The 16,928-nt window shown below is 35.3% G+C and overlaps 1 pseudogene; it reads left to right on the top strand.

The window, feature by feature from the left end:
* The first annotated feature begins 1,651 nt into the window (after positions 1-1,651).
* LOC136797654 (heme transporter FLVCR2-like) lies at positions 1,652-9,527 on the top strand (annotated as a pseudogene).
* The last annotated feature ends 7,401 nt before the right edge of the window (positions 9,528-16,928 follow it).

Genomic DNA, 16,928 nt, shown 5'->3' with positions numbered 1-16,928 from the left:
GACCAAGCTCTATAATTTTAGAACTTTGTATATATGTTGAGGTAATTTTTGTTTTTTCTAAAATTTTGAGCTTGGATATCCAGGCTATTGGACATACAGTATAGACCTAACTCTTCATACAAAAATTACGGGAAACACATGTTTGGACTTTGTACCCTATGCTGCACTCAAGCACTTTAAGCCAAAGTCCCGCAAAGGCGGGACAAAAATCAGTTTTTTGAAGTTTGCAAAAAAACGCAACATAGAAGATGTTTCAAATTCAGTATGTGAATAGAGCAGTAAAAAATACAAATTTTCTATTTTTCCTTTTTTTTGCAAAAGTTCTAGAAATGAAAATAAAGGGATAATGATGATTGAATACTATCCATTGATGTCCCGCGGCACTATCGTAAAGCTAGAATCGCTTCGCGTACTCTTCGCTTGAGAAAATGATTGACAGATTGAAGTTTTTCATCCCCGCAGTGCTCGGGCGCTCTGGCGCTCTGCGAGAGTTCTCGGCTCAATCCTCAGACCGCGCTAAAATGGTAGACTGAGCTGTGATAGATCATTTCGATGGAAGTTGTTGGAATGTTTACAAGGCTCTTGACAGAAAATCGTTTGTTTTATTGTCAATGATGGCAGTGCCGTTATTAATTTTGTTAGATCTGACAAATTGATGCTTGTAAGTGCACTTTATAGTTTTGATTCCCATTGAAGAATCATATTCTGGTTTTCATGTTATTAGATGCTGTTTTAGAGCTTTAGGTCTACACTGACACATAGCTGTCAACTTCGCCTCACAAAAATGCGGGAGAGCTCCAAGTCCAAAAAAATTTTCCCCGATAATCCGATTTTTCAAAATCGGAAAATCGGAAAATCGGGAAATCGGGGAAATTTTCTTGTAAAATCCGATTTTATTGGAATTTTTTTTCGGGAAATCGGGGTATTTTTCGTTCCGATCTTTCAAAATCCAGAAATTTTGCCGTTTGGTTTTTCCAAAATCGGAAAATTTTTGGAAATGCGGGAGATGCGGGAGAAAATCCCAAAAATGCGGGAGATTTGGCAGAATTTTCTTCACGCGGGAGAAATCGTTGACATGCGGGAGTCTCCCGCTCAATGCGGGAGAGTTGTCAGTTGACAGCTATGCTGACATACTGCATGCAAGTTTTTTCTCTCACTTTCTAAATCAAAGAAAACTTTTTTGAAGCTCGAAAACCATACCTAGCAAACATTCTCAAATTCTAATTAAAAACTATCAAACTATAATACCTGCCTTGTCTGCTTAAGAATTCCATCTGCTTTATTCAGTTATCTGGTTATTGTACACAAGTTTTGTGCAAAAGCACGCATGTCTGCTCTGGAGAGGGCTTGTACACGTCGACGTCTCTAGATTAAAGAGCGCATTTTATGGCGCTAAAGTAGCTAAAGGCGCAAATTTCTGGGACGTCTTTCGTCGTTTTTCTATCTAAAGACGTCTCTTAAAAAGAGTAAGTGAACCTCGCTGTCACTCGCTTGTTCTTTCTCATTTTCACTTGGTGATAAAATACAGACCACAATCTGCAAAATTCACCTGTAGAAAGAATTCACTCTTTTCTGGTCTGTAATTTGATGTGATTGAAACCGAATATTTTAAACGGGAAACGATCGGATTAATTCCGATTATCAATAAATTTTCACTTTCGTTTTCAAAATATACAAAAAATGCATTTTTCTGCAATCTAATCTACACAACACTGGACAACATCAACTGATCACTGCAGACAACAAGCAAGATTTTGAGGACAAGGAAGTGTAGAAAAAGGAGAGGTTAATCTATCTTTGCTGTATCTCAAAAACCAAAAGGTAGCTATGGGATTTTATGTATTCTTTTCTCATTATAAACAGAACAACAACAGGAAGGAAAAAAAAAGATTCCACGTCCTGGACTAAGAAAGATTCCATGTGATTCCACTGACTTTACTAGAATGTTTCCCCTGTCTTTTGAGAGAGGACAGAGAGCCAGCTAAAAGATGAATAACTTACTACCGTGAGATTGGGTAACTTGCATCAGTTGGGCCATTCCAGTTTTTATTCGTTACCCCCCAATGGACGACATGGAATTTCCGTAGCAAATTGCTTTCAAGAAAGTCTGGAATTTCCGTAACAAATTTACAAAATACCTATCAAAACAGTGGAATTCCGTTACTGTAACCTAAAAAAATCATGGAATTCCAATACTTTATAATGCAAAATTAAGTAAAATTCATGGAATTCCGATACTTTCTCTTTAAAGTTTGCCTGGAATTCCGTGCCAAAATTTATTTCAAAAATTGATGTCATCCATTAGGGGGTAATTTTTTTTTTCTGGAATGGCCCAGTGGAGGCTAACATGCATAGCCCTCAAATGAAAGACCTGGCTGGTCATTAAAATACAACTACGCAGCTCCTCTCGCAGCTCTAGTCTACCATTTTTGTTTTGACTTAACTTTGTATTTTAATGACCAGCTAGGTCTTTCGTTTGAGGGCTATGCATGTTCCAGTATGGATTCCACAAAATCTCGCGCCGAAGATATTTTCGGTACAGCAAGCCTCACGCCAAGCAAAATTTCTTTTGTACCAACATTCAATTTTTCAATAAGGGTGCAAGATGGGAAAAGAGGCGCATGCGCCAACATGATTAATAAATTGACGCGAGCGTAAGCAAATTTAGCCAAATGAAAGCTAAAAATCGATTGATTATGGAGTCATTCGCGCCGAGCTGGAATTATTACTTTACGCCAAATGAAAATCAAACAATCTTTGTAAGTACCCTTACGCCAATGCGCCAAAAACGTTTTAGTTGTACGCCGAAGATCTTCGGCGTTAGTTACACGAAATCCATACTGGACACTGTCATTTAAATGGTACAAAAAATAGCTGTTTTTTCACCATCTTTACACCCCTGACTAGTTTTGAAAATTAAAGACTCGTAAATGTCTACTAGGCCCTACACTGATACCTGTGGTTAAGTTAAAACGTTCGTTTTTGGACCCATGCTGGTCCCGTAACTGTAAAAGGTATACTTAAAGAGATATAAGCTTTTGAACTGCGGTCCTAAAAAGGACAATGAATTGTCCTAATTGAAAGGATAATGAGTTATCCAAGATCAATAAGTCTTGATAGGGTGCTCCGATCAAGTCGAAATTTGGTACACATGAAGAACCTTATCCTACAACAAGATTCCAATTATAAAATCTTGTAAAAAGGTCCAAAAATGGACAATAAATTGTCCTAGATGTTGTAAAGTATGGGCAATTAATTGTCATCAAAATCAACTTTAAAATAAAAATTCATTCAAGATCCTCTCAGATCAGGCTCTAAATATCTCAAACATAAGATGATTAAAATGAAAATCGTTGAACGGCCCCTCTGATGGACAATCTGTTGTCCTAAAGGCAAATGTATTTAAATTAACCACTTTTTGTGCTCTAACGCTAGGGATTCAACCATTTTTATCTTTTCCAAAATAGTGCCAAAACTATTAGCTTATATAAGCTAAAATTTTGCACAAAACTGTATGAATGGTTTACAATTAGTGTCCAGATAACAAATTTTGCTTATTCGGTCCCGAAAAGGACAATAAATTGTCCTTTTTGTAAAATATAACAGTTAAAGTATGGACAATTAATTGTCCTAAATATGGACCATTTAACCTATATCTGACTCTAAAACAGCTACAGCTGGTACTATTATACCCCAAATCATGATAAAAACATGAGGGATAAGTCAAAACGAGCCATTAAATGGACAAAATGTTGTCTTGTAGTTGCGGTGAAAATAGATAGACTATGGAGCTTTTAGATATCATTTGCAGGACAATTTTTTGTCTAACTTATGGACCCTTTTACATTCAAACTAATTTAGTATTTCTTAGTTTATATTCTTACAGTATAAATTAGGAGAGTTGTTCCACTCTTTTTTTATTATAGCTCTACCTTTTCTAAAGATAAAAGAAAAAATTCCTCTTTTGAAGAGCTAAAAGACAACAATTTGTCCAAAAATGGACCTTTTATCTGCCCATTTTACTTTTCACATTACAGGTTTTATGTTTAACCATAGTGTTTTTGTGTTAAAGATCACTTGATAGTTTCAGTTTTGACCACTTTCATAATTTAGATACTAAAACTAATGTAAAATTAAGGACAAGTTTATTGTCCTATTTTGGGACCCAAATACGTAAAAAGTGGGCCTTTTTACTATTAGGAGTTAAAACAACCATTCAGCTTTAGTTTAAACTAGGTTTGGTATAGACTAAGCTTAAATGGCCCTTTTTAGGACAATCTTTTTGTCTGGACAACAAATTAGCCATATTTGGGCCATTTAACCCCCTGGAGTGATTTTAACCATCTTTTATCCTTTCTAATGTTAATATAGAGGTTTTCTGAGATTTTCTCTAATTTTTGATGTAATTTGGGCAAGTTATTACAAAAACCTTATTTTAAGCCATTTTTGGCATGGTGCATGATTTGTACCATTTAAATGACAGTGTCCTACTGGTGCATGTTAGCCTCCACTGATGCAAGTTACCCAATCTCACGGTACTACAGTATAAATTTTGTTACTCCAAGCCTGCTCCAAGCTGCTGCCGGCCATACATACAAGCTGCCAGTTACATCAAAATGCCAAAAACATTCCAGTTAGGAACATTTGACCTGAACATACTCCAAACATTAAGAGCCAGTTTTTCTAAGAGCGGGGCAGGTCCAATAGTTTGAAACTTAGATTTTTTTTCATCTTTGGATATGTTTTATTAAGTATAATGGGCTATTCCATTTTAAACCATACAGGGGTATTTATTGACAAACTTTTCCAGGGGGGACTGAGCCTTGATTTTCCAAGGGGCTTTTGGTCATTTTCAGATTTTCCAAGGGGGTTATTAAAGGTTTCCAGGGGGTTCTCTCCTCCTAAACTAGCATCAATAGTCACTTTCCAGGCCCTTTTTCTCAAAATTTCACTTTCCAGGGGTGTTGACTCCTAATTTCCAGGGGATAGTTTGTTATCCAAAATTTCCAAGGGGGTTAGTGAAAAAAGTTCGTCAATACCCCTGTACAATTTTTTTTTGGAATCATAGCCCAATGAATTGTTAGTTTGCTGTCGCCCGACCCTAGATTTTGAAGGTGGGTCGGTCGGTCGGAAATTTATTTTATGTTGACGATTTATGAAATTTTCGAACATGGAAGGGTTAAAACAGTTTGTTTACATTTAGGTAATAGTCTGGCAGCAATAAAAGTTGACCTTGAAAAAAATTCTGCGTAAACTTTCTTGGTATCATTGGAAGCGGAATTTTAGCATAGTTAGCAAGTTTTAACATACTCAGAGCTTCACGTTGAGGCCCTCAGAGCCTCACGTTGAGGCCCTTGGGGAAAAAAATTGGTGAAATAAAACACTAAGGACCCATTTTCGATATAAAATGCCTTGAAAAGTGCTATCCTTGCAATGGTAGGTGCCTTTTAAAACACTCAATGTATACCCCTGTCTCAAAATTTGGGGGTGGGGGGATTTCCCAACAAAGATTTCTGGAGAACACAAGCAATTAAACAGTGTCATCCATGACAGTGTAGCTCTAAAGCTCTAAAACAGCATCTAATAACATGAAAACCAGAATATGATTCTTCAATGGGAATCAAAACTATAAAGTGCACTTACAAACATCAATTTGTCAGATCTAACAAAATTTATAACGGCACTGTCATCATTGACAATAAAACAAACAATATTCTGTCAAGAGCCTTGTAAACATTCCAACAACTTCCATCGAAATGATCTATCACAGCTCAGTCTACCATTTTAGCGCGGTTCGAGGATTGAACCGAGAACTCGCAGAGCGCCAGAGCTCCCGCGCGGCGCGCACCGCGCAGGGATGAAAAACTTCAATCTGTCAATCATTTTCTCAAGCGAAGAGTACGCGAAGCGGTTCTAGCTTTACGATAGTGCCGCGGATCATCAATGGATAGTATTCAATTATCATTATGCCTTTATTTTCATTACTAGAACTTTAGCAAAAAAAAGGAAAAATAGAAAAGTTGTATTTTTTACTGCTCTATTCACATACTGAATTTGAAACATCTTCTATGTGGCGTTTTTTTGCAAACTTCAAAAAACTGATTTTTGTCCTGCCTTTGCGGGATTTTGGCCCAAGTGCTTGAGTGCAGCATAGGGTACAAAGTCCAAATATGCGTTTCCCGTAATTTTTGTATGAAGAGTGAGGTCTACACTGCATGATATGAAATGGGTCAAGTGCAAGGCGAAAGCCCTTGGGCGAAAGCACATGGGGATAGCGCTGACTTTCAAAGACTGTACCAACGGTACCAAGAAAGTTTACGCGGAATTTTTTTCTACGTTCACCCCTGTTTTGTTGTATTTCGGCCAGACTATAATTTTGAATGGAAAACAGAAGAGCGCTATCAGGGAATTCACAATTCTTATGCTTGAGACAGACAAGATACGAGTTTTGATTTGATTGTTTTAAGTTTTTGAAGAAAAAAAATTTCTTCTTTAAAATGGCAATAAAATTTTTTGGGTCGGCAGGTTTTAAGGTAGGGTCGGTCGGGTGACGGCAAACCAACAATTTTTTAAGTCCAGCCTGAATCATAATACACTTAATACATTAGTATATTTTCATGAATTTAAACAATAAGGATAGGTAATCAAACAAAATTATCATTTAAATTATTGTAGTCAGGCCACTTTTTACTTTAATTGGATTAAATTTCGCGAAAAAAATTTTCTGTATTTAATATTGTGAATAAGCCTGAAAATGTATTGAAATTTTAATGGGACAATTAAGAGGAGCTTCTTAAAACAATACATCATAAAAAAATTTGACATTGCCAGGATGAAGAGTGTAATGTTTTCCCAATCCACGAGCAAATTAGATCTTTCATTTTGTTCTCAGATTATGTAATCCTTGTTTAAAACCAGACAAGATACCAGGGTAGTAAAAAAACTGATAATCCAGGGGGGGGGTCAGTACTAAAATGTAAGACATACATGAGTACTAAAAGTATTTTCGCTAATTTTTGACATACCCCCACCTATTTTTCGAAAATGTTATTTTAGTACACATGTACTAAAATTATTTTGAGCAATCTAACATAGATACCACCCATTTTTTGCCCTTTTACGGCTTTAAATTTACCAAACCTAGTCGAATTTTGTGCATCAATCTGCAAATGATATAATTTTATTACTAAACTGTGCTGAACATAAAAATATTTTTAAAAAATATTTAAAAAATTGGAAAAATTCTGAAAGATAATTCTGAAGATTTTTTCGAAAATTCCTGAAAAAAAATAATCAAATTTTGTCCAAAATTGTTAAAAAAAATGCTCCATTTTGGCTGATTTTAGAACAAAATACTAAGATTTTTCAAAAATTTCTTTAAGGGACCACCCTTTTTGGTATTTAAGTACACATGGTACTAAAATTATTTTTGAGCTTTTTTGCAGTACCACCACGTCACTAAATGTCATGATGTCTGAGATTTTAGTACCGACCCCCCCCCCCCCTGGATAATCTGCATTGAATGAGTAAAACCAATAGTATTGCCCAAACCTTTTCAGGCCACTAGGTAATTTGAACTTGAAAAAGTCCTGAACATGACCCCGAACCGACCCACGTGTATTTTCAGGGTGTGTTCCAGACCAGGTTTTCAGAGGCAAAAATCAAAAAATTGTGGCCTGAACTTGGCCTGAACATTCTGACAGAAAGAATGGTTTGCTATTTGGGCCAGCCGAAAAAGTTTGGGGCATGTTCAGGCCATACCGTTGATCGTGAATGAGGCTGACTGTTTTTACTAAAACGAGCCATAAAATGCTGGTAAAGTTTAAAAAAACGTAATAAATTTTCGATATAGATTCTATTTTTTATATTTTCAGAGTGCAAATGGAGGTTCGATTCACTTCAAACAATTCAATTGATTCAATTGGGATGGCTAATGATGACGAAATTCTAATCCAATCATCAAAAGAGTTCACAGTGCACATTTACAAATACAGATGGTTTATATTGGTACTTTATAGTTTAACAGCTTTTTCAAACACTCTGGTTTGGTTAAGTTTATTTACTGTCACTGATGCAACTTCAATTTTCTATGGTGTAAAAGAAGAATATTTGATTTGGTCTTCGGCTTCATCAACTGTCATTCAGTGTTTTATTGCTATTCCATTTTCATTTCTACCATCTCGACTTGGATTGAGAACCTCGATGATCATAGCAGCTGCTTTAAATTCTGTTGGTGCTTGTATCATGATTGCTGGTGCCCATCGTGGAGGCTTTGCATATTTTATTGCAGGACAAGCAATTGTGGCTATTGCAGCCAGTATTTTACCGCAACTTGCTCCAGAAGTATCAGCTGTTTGGTTTGGTAAAAACGAACAAGCCATCAGTACTGGAATAGGAGTCACAGTTGGTAATGCAGGTGCTGCATTTGGATTTCTTCAACCAGCTTTATTTTTAAAAGATGTTGACCCTCGAACGGATATTGATAAACTGAGCATGAAAATTAAACAACTGATTTACGTACAAGCTGGATTATGTGTTATTTTGACTGTCATTGTTTTCATTTTCTTTAAACAACGCCCTGCAAAACCTCCATCCGTTTCACAAGCTGTACGTCCAGGCCCTGGATCCCTTAATTTCCAAGAATTTTCACGTTGTTGTAAAGAAGTGTTATCAAACTGTCAATTTCATATCATTGGTAATCACTTTTGCTTTGATGAATATGGTCACTTTTGTAGTACCCGTTGTTTTAAACCAGATTATGGGGTGGAAATTTCCAGGTAAGGATGCAATGTTTGGTTGGATGGGGTTTGCTGGTATAGTTTCTGGAATTCTTGGAAGTGTTGTGTTTAGTTTAATATTGGACAAAACAAAAGCCTTCAAAGCGATGAATGTTGTCATTGCTTTTATTTCTGTCATCATGTGGGTGGCTTTTGTAGATCTGTTGAAACGCGTTGCAAACCTTGCAGTTTCGATGATCGTTTTTATTGTAGCTTTACTTCTATTTATTCCTATGAGTCCTATATTGGTTGATACCATGGCTGAAATTACGTATCCTTTACCTGAGAGTATCCCATTTGCTGTTGCAATCACTGGAGCTAGACTTTACAGTATACCGATAACATTTTTAGCTGGATACTTGGTTGACCAGAAGAAATATTATGGTGTTGCGCACATGTTTACTGGAGTGTTGGCTTTTTGTTTACTTCTAGTGATTGTAATGAGAGTGGATCGTAAAAGGACTTTAGCAGGACTTGAAAGTAATACAGTTGTTGATGATGAGTTGATGGTTGGTGGGCCGATCATCATTGGCGACCACGATGAAGAGGATGACGAATAAGACAAACGTACAAACCACGATCTTTGGTGAAAGTCTCTGTTTGCGAAACGTCTAACTTAATGATATTAAACATTATTGCGCATTTTTTTACGACCAAGGATTTTTTCTAATGAAATGCTCGTCTTTGATATTTGGATTTACATTGATAATTCTGAGTTATAAACACTACCTTGAAAGTCTAACTTATCGTAAGTTGAATAGTGAGTTAACTTAGTTTCCCTGGGGTTTTAGCCAAGGACTAAATTTCGCGAAAGTCGCGAAGAACTAATTAAAGTGAATAGCTCTTCGCGATTTTTAGTCCAGTGGACTGGTACAAGAATTTTGCAGTGTTAATACTTTTTTGTTTAAAAATTATCGTTTTTTTTTTATATTTTTGATATTGTTGGTGTTTTTTAAAGGAAGTTATATGGGGATTTAAAAAAGATAAAATTTAAAGTTCATGTAAAGATAAAAATTTGTTTATAATATTGAACTTTTTGAGAAAAAATATCTAGCCTCTAGGATCATTTTTCTTGGTATAGTAAAAAATAAGAATTTTTGAACTAGCGTAATACACCCCTGTCTCACAGCTCCGGTGGGACCTTTTTCCTCAGTGGGGATAAAAAATCCTATTGAAATCCCAATGGAGAAATTCTTTTGTATCAAGGTTAAAAAATCCAGTGGGGATGATTTTGGAGTGCAATATTTTAACATAGAATTTCGAGTGGGGGATGAAATCAAAGTAATTTTCCCAGTAGGGCTGAAAATTTAAGGGTACTTTTCCACCAGGGACAAAATGCTTGCTAAATTTTCCATTGGGGCTTGGGTCAGCAGGTCTGTGACACGGATGTCGTAATTAAGGAAGAGTTCTTACGAAAAATCAGATAGGCTAAAAGAAAGGTCAAATCGGCCAAAGTTGTTTCTTCGAGAATAGACGATATCGGCTTTCCGAATTCTCCCCGAATGATTACCCACGATGCATTGCGCAAAAAAATTCACGGACAATATTGACTTACTGAATTTTTTTGCGCAATGCATCATGGGTAATCATTCGGGGAGAATTTCGTTAAGCCGATATCGTTTATACTTAGAAGAAGTTCAAAAACACGCAAAACTATTTTTAGTATTTTCTTAGTATTTTTGTATTAGTATTTGGATAAAAGGAATCAAAGGAAAAGCTGTGCCTAGCTATAGGACATATTCACTGATATTTAGCTATTTTTGCCTATAATTATGTATTTTAACACTTAACTTGTCTTCGCCGAATCGCGTTGAGAATCTAAAATCCTATCAATTCCTTTGTTACACCAGCAAAGAAACTTCATTTTTTATCTATAGAGACTGTCGTAAACAAAAAAAACTGAAAGTAGTTTAAAACTATTACATAGTTGGACAATCGAATTAGGTCCTTCGGCCCTAGTTGAACCATCTTAAAAAAAAGAATACTAAATGTCTTCCTTTCCTGGCTTTAAGATCAGTAAGTAAAGATTTTTTAAAATGTATCAATTTTTTTTAGATATTAGTTTCAACGTTGAAAATAGCATAATTTTTTAACAGCATTTCTTTTTCACTTTATATAAATAGTTCAAGATAACGATTACACTCAAAGATAACAAATGATTTCAAAACAATCATCATATTTCCGCAATACTATATTTTTTTGGGCGAAGTAAAAATGGGCTTGGAAATGATCCACTTGTTTCTGCTGGGAAAATCTGAAGAAAAGTCTATTCGGGGTCTCATTTTAATAAATTTTGGCAAAAGAATAAATCCTTTCGGCGTTTTTCTTACTTTACCCCCAGACGTTTTAAATTTCGGTATCCATAGTAACAACAGTCTGAGAGCGTGGTCTTCTTGTCCCTCCGAAATTTTCATCCGCACTTTTCTTCTTAAATTGCATTGACAACGTTCTTCTCATTTCTTTATTCCAAATCATGTAAATCAAAACATCAATGATAGGATTCAAGTAAGCTAGAAAACTTATAAAATGATAATACATCAAGAGTTCTTTATTCGTTTCCAGTATAAAAGTAAAAGCAATATAAGGGACCCAAAGGAAAACGTAGGTTAGAGTCATCAAAGCGCATATTTTGAAGGATCGATTTTGAATTTTCCGGCGTCTGTCTTTTTCCTCTTTCTCTTTAATACTGCAACCGTGTACCATTGTTGAGTCTATGTGTTTGTTTTGTTTATTGACGATGTTGTAAAGTAATAAATTACAGACCAGAATGACTAAGATTCCAAGAACGATGACTGCAAACGGTAGTAGAAATCCTGTATAGAACATGGTCAGCCCATAAAAAGCTGTCAAGAATAAAGGTAGTAAAATGAAATAGATTTTTCGGTATAAGTTTTCCTTTAAAGTCGAGTGGAAAGGGAAACGTATGTTTAAGTACCGTTCCACTGGTATGATGGTCGTGTACAAAACCTCAAGCCCACATGACAAGACCATAGCAGCTGAAAAAACTCGAGGTGTCTTCTTAGTCTTATCATAAAGGCTTGAAAAATGATACCCAAGTCGCATTAAGCCGACCATAAAATGAGCGCAAAACAAGACTAAAACCAGCAATTGGTTGACGGAGAATCGTTTTGAAGTAAAATCTTGATTTTGAACACGTTTCTTTGTTTTGAAAATGATCCATATTCCGAATGATGTAAAAATAAGAATTAGAAATGATTCGCTTAAAGCCATGTATCTGTGAAACATGATTTCTGATCTGTCGCTCGCGAAATGAAATACACCTTTAAACTTTTTCTGATATGTATGAGAGCTATAGGCCTTTCTTTTTGGTTATTAATTGAATAAAAAACCACGGGCCTATGCTAATAATCAATTTGTTTAGAAATGAGTTTTAGGCCTTTGAACAATTCCAAAAAGATAGTGATATATTATATTGTGAAGAAAGGTTTCCAGGAAAATTGGACAGGTGATTTTGTTGTTGTTTTTATAAGACTTTCTCGAATTCGATATTTTCCGCGAATAACATTTTCTTACCGTCACATCAACCAAGTCATTATAACACTTCTCATGACCCGGGAAAAGTCCGTTAGTAAACACTTTTTTACCACCTGAAAATAATGTAGCTTTTCACTTGAATTAATGTGACCGTGTATGCTTTATTATTTCCTAAGCCAAAAGCCCGAGGGGTACTAGATTTGCGAGATGACGGGTATGTCCGAGCATGGATTTATTATAGAGACTCTGGATAAACATCGAATGAAACGGTGGAGAGCGAAGTATTGTATTTCCATTGTTTCAGAAAACAATCGATGTACAGGCTTTGTCCGCAAAGGACAACTGTCATGGCGGCTCGAAGGGCTCTGATTTTGAAAAATGATTAATACTCTTATTTCTTAAATGTTCTCTAACTTTATCTATTCGTACTTTTGCTGGCGAAAAGTTTGAAAATAAATGCTAGTATACCAAGCAGATACATTTATGAAATCTGGTGTGAGAAAAACATCACCAAGTAAAATCAAACAAAATACTTATAATGACACGAAATTTTCAATTGGGAAAATTTTTCTTATATTTCTCCGAGAAGAGCTGAGATTGACATATATTAGACGTGAGTCTCACAGCTCCAATGTGGTATGAAAATCTTTTGGTGGCACGTGGTGGCACGGTGGATTTTTTGAGGTTGGAGTTTAAAAAATTCTGGTGTCAATATTCAATTTCTTATACATAGTATGTTTTTGCATCTTTCTCGCAATTTCAAACGTCATAACGACCTATAATTAGCAATTAACTAGAAGAGTTTAAATCTCAGAGGAGAACTAAAAGTCTCATTTGGGAATTGGATAAGTGTATTTTGATGAGAAATGCAATTAAAATGCTATGAAGAATCATGTTAATGGTGGAAGGAGGGTGAACAATACTGTCATTGCTGCGGACAAGACTTGTACATGATAAATTGGCAAAAATCAGCCAGTTGTTTTTCCAGTGTCTATAATAATTCCTTGGTTCGAGCTAAAGTTCGAAAATCGACTCTTAGGGACTGAATTTCAAAACTTTTGTAAATTTTTTGGCGTTTTTGCCACCCTTAGAGAGACTATTTTCCCAAAATTTCAATCAAAATTTTCAAATTTTAGTCCAATCTTCAAGGATTTAAGACCCTTTGAGGGAGTTGATTTATGATTTTGGTAATTTTGTACCCCTTACCCTACAGAAACTAAATTGCTTTTTAATGGCTTTTGTACCCCTTTGAGAGACTTTCGAGAGTGTGTTAAAGGGACCCTTATGGCTCGCCCATACCCGACACCCATTTTGCCTGAGTACCCCCCGGGGCCAAAAGTTGGCTAATAAACAATAATACAATCGGAAGCGCTGAATCATAAAAAAGCGAAGTAATGTATGAACCGGGGACGAGAACTTGGGGAAGCAAACTCTGCTGAAGCATAATGTTCGTCCACCCCCTGTATGGATATAAAATAGAATGGCCAATCTAGTTGGTTTAAAATTTCTATGAAAAATAGGATACTTACAAGTACGTTTGAAAAATCTTACAGTTAAAAAATACAAGAAGGGCAAGAAATTATTTACATATTTGCTAAAAGTATTTTTTCGATAATGACATTGAGCAAAGCGAGCTTTATTATTATGGTAAGAGCCGTCGTCCCGTCGATGCCGGGACGGCTAGTTTAAAATAAGTGGCTTCATTTCCCTTCCAGGAGTTGTTTATCTAGCCGCTTTGGGGTTTTGAACAACTTTTTGAATGAAAGAAAATAAGGCGTTTCGTTTCTTTTCATTCATTCATTCGTCCTTTTTATGGCTTTTTTTCAGTGAGGCTTTGTTGGTGTATTATTGGTGTGGGAGGCAGCATGACTGAGTTTAAAAACTGAATTGGCGTAAAATAACACTTTGAATTTCATTTTTTGGACGCCTCTCACGCTTTTTCCATAATTTTTTCAGTATATTATCCGTGATATCATCAAATTCAATTTCGGCGCCCTTTCGAAATATTTATTTGGCGTACGTAAATTTTTCTGAGGCCAGACCGCTACTGTTCTTTAATTCCCAAGCCAATTGATTGATTACAGAAATCAATCTTTTTCAACCCCTTTCTCAAAGGCAAATCTGCACAGATTTGCGCATTTTCCCCCTTTAAATTAAATAGAAAATAGCATGTAATGTAGGGTAATAAAGGTATATGTTTTGTATACAACGACACCTAAAACCGAGAGATAAAATTACTCGAAAAAATCACGTCCACCTTTCTAAAAGATCACATGAAAATAAATCACAAAAATCACGAAAAAATCACAATGAAAAATAACGAAAAAATCACAATGAAAAATAACGAAAAATAAAAAAAAGTCACGAAAAATAAAAAAAATCACAAGGAAAATCATAAAATCAAAAATCTCGTACACCTTTTTTCGAGAAACTTACCCCTAGCCTAAAACAGCCGATTGGCAGAGTTTTCACATTATGACGATCCAACTTTTGGAATATTAGTTGTTAGTTGAGTAAAATGAGTACGTCTCAGTATCCCTAACACTGACAAATACTTTTTAATTTCAATCAACCAGACATATAATGACTCAGAGTAAATTCAATATTCTGCATTTCTTGCAGGAACCAGGAATTAACAGGTAATAATGTATTCAGGAGTTTTTCAAACGGCATGAAAATGGATAGTATGATCAAAATTTAAGAAAAAAGCCATTTATCTCTCATTTGGAGCAGCAATATTGTGTAGAAGATGGAAAATGATAACGACATAACGTGGTATCAGTAACAATAACGAGACAAAATGGCCACGCAGGAGCCAGGAATCGACAGAAAATAACGTATTCAGTTTTTCCAACAGATGACATAACGTAACGTGGTAACAGTAGAAGAACGAGGCAAATATTGTGTGTGTTGTCAATATAAGTGAATGCTCGTCCATAAAATAAGCTTTAAATGTTTCCTCTTTTGGTTTGCCGCAACAATTTTCAAAGAGACAAGGAGCTTTCTTCCTTACAAAATATAATACGATTTTCTTTCCAAAAGACATGAAACGATTTATCTTCAGAACTACAAAACACAATTTTCCTTTCAAAATACAGAGAGTAATGATTGTCATTCAGAAATAAAAAACAGCTTTCTTTTAAGATAAAAAGACACTTTTCCTTAATTTTCCTCCTGTTTGTTAATACAGAAAACAGAAAATAGCTTTCTTTAATAATCAATTTGTTTAGAAATGAGTTTCAGGTCTTTGAACAATTCCAAAAAGATAGTGAGATATTATATTGAAGAAAGTTTTCCAGGAAAATTGGGCAGGTGATTTTGTTGTTGTTTTTATGAGATTTTCTCGAATTCGATATTTTCCGGGAATAACATTTTCTTACCGTCACATCAACCCAGTCATTATAAAACTCTTCTCTTCCCGGGAAAAGTCAGTGATCCCTTTTTTACCGTGTCCGGACAATTCCCCCCCTGGTGAATTCCCCCCAGTAAATCCCCCCTGGTGAATTCCCCCCGGAAAATTCCCACCCGGTGAATTCCCCCCTGGTGAATTCCCACCCATATATTTTCATTTGTGTTTTTAAGTTTCGAAATCATGGACTGTAAGTTTTCTTATAAAAGAGTAGATCCATTCCCCTTCCATTGATAATATTTCATTTTTTGTATAAGAAAAGTCCGGTGATAATAATGTTCTTATTACAGAACATTCGTTCTAGTGGGATATTGTTTTCTAAATCCGCTATTTTATTATACAGCTTGTATTGTAGTAGTCTCGAAACAAATTTTTCTTTGTTCTTTTTTCTTTAAAATTTGATTTTTAAATATCGATACGGCGGATACAATGCGTTTAAAATCGAAACAAACCTCCAATTTTAGGGTCAAGGATTTTTACATGATAGTCTACAAAGTTTTAAGAATCACAACGCCCATGTTTTTTGATTCTGAGAAAAGAACTGAAAGATTTTTACATGATAGTCGTCAACACAGATTTTTATAAGATAAATAGTAAAATCGCTTATTTCAAATGTCCCAAAGTCCATAGTCTAATCAAAAAGCAATGTTGTGGGCAATAAGCTCTCAAATATGGTACTGTTACAACGATTTGGTAATCTCAACAATGGTCATGGCACTTATTGATTTAATTACATAATAAAAACTTAAGATCATTGAATAACTGACGCAAACGATAATTTCTTCCTCTCTTTTCAATTTATAGCTTATTGCAAAAAGCATCAAGAGTATAAATTTCAATTTCCTTTCACTCTATTTTTTAAAGTTCTCTTTGTAAATTTACATGATTTTTTAGTTCACCAGGGGGGAAATTCACCAGGGGGGAATTGTCCGGGAATCCTTTTTTACCCACTGAAAATAATGTAGCTTTTCACTTGAATTAATGTGACCGTGTATGCTTTATTATTTCCTAAGCCAAAAGCCCGAGGGGTACCAGGTTTGCGAAATGACGGGTATGTCCGAGCCAAAGTTCAAAATTCGACCCTTAGACTGAATTTCAAAAATTTTGTTTATTTTTTGACGTTTTTGCCACTCTTAGAGAGATTATTCCCCCAAAATTTCAGCCAAAATATTCAGATTTTAGTCCAATCTTCAAGGATTTATGACCCTTTGAGGGAGTTGATTTATGATTTTGGTAATTTTGTACCC

This window comes from Clytia hemisphaerica, unplaced genomic scaffold, assembly GCF_902728285.1.
Source record: "Clytia hemisphaerica strain Z4C2 unplaced genomic scaffold, Clytia hemisphaerica genome assembly, whole genome shotgun sequence".
Lineage (NCBI taxonomy): Eukaryota > Metazoa > Cnidaria > Hydrozoa > Leptothecata > Clytiidae > Clytia > Clytia hemisphaerica.
This window is presented reverse-complemented; position numbering and strand designations above follow the sequence as displayed.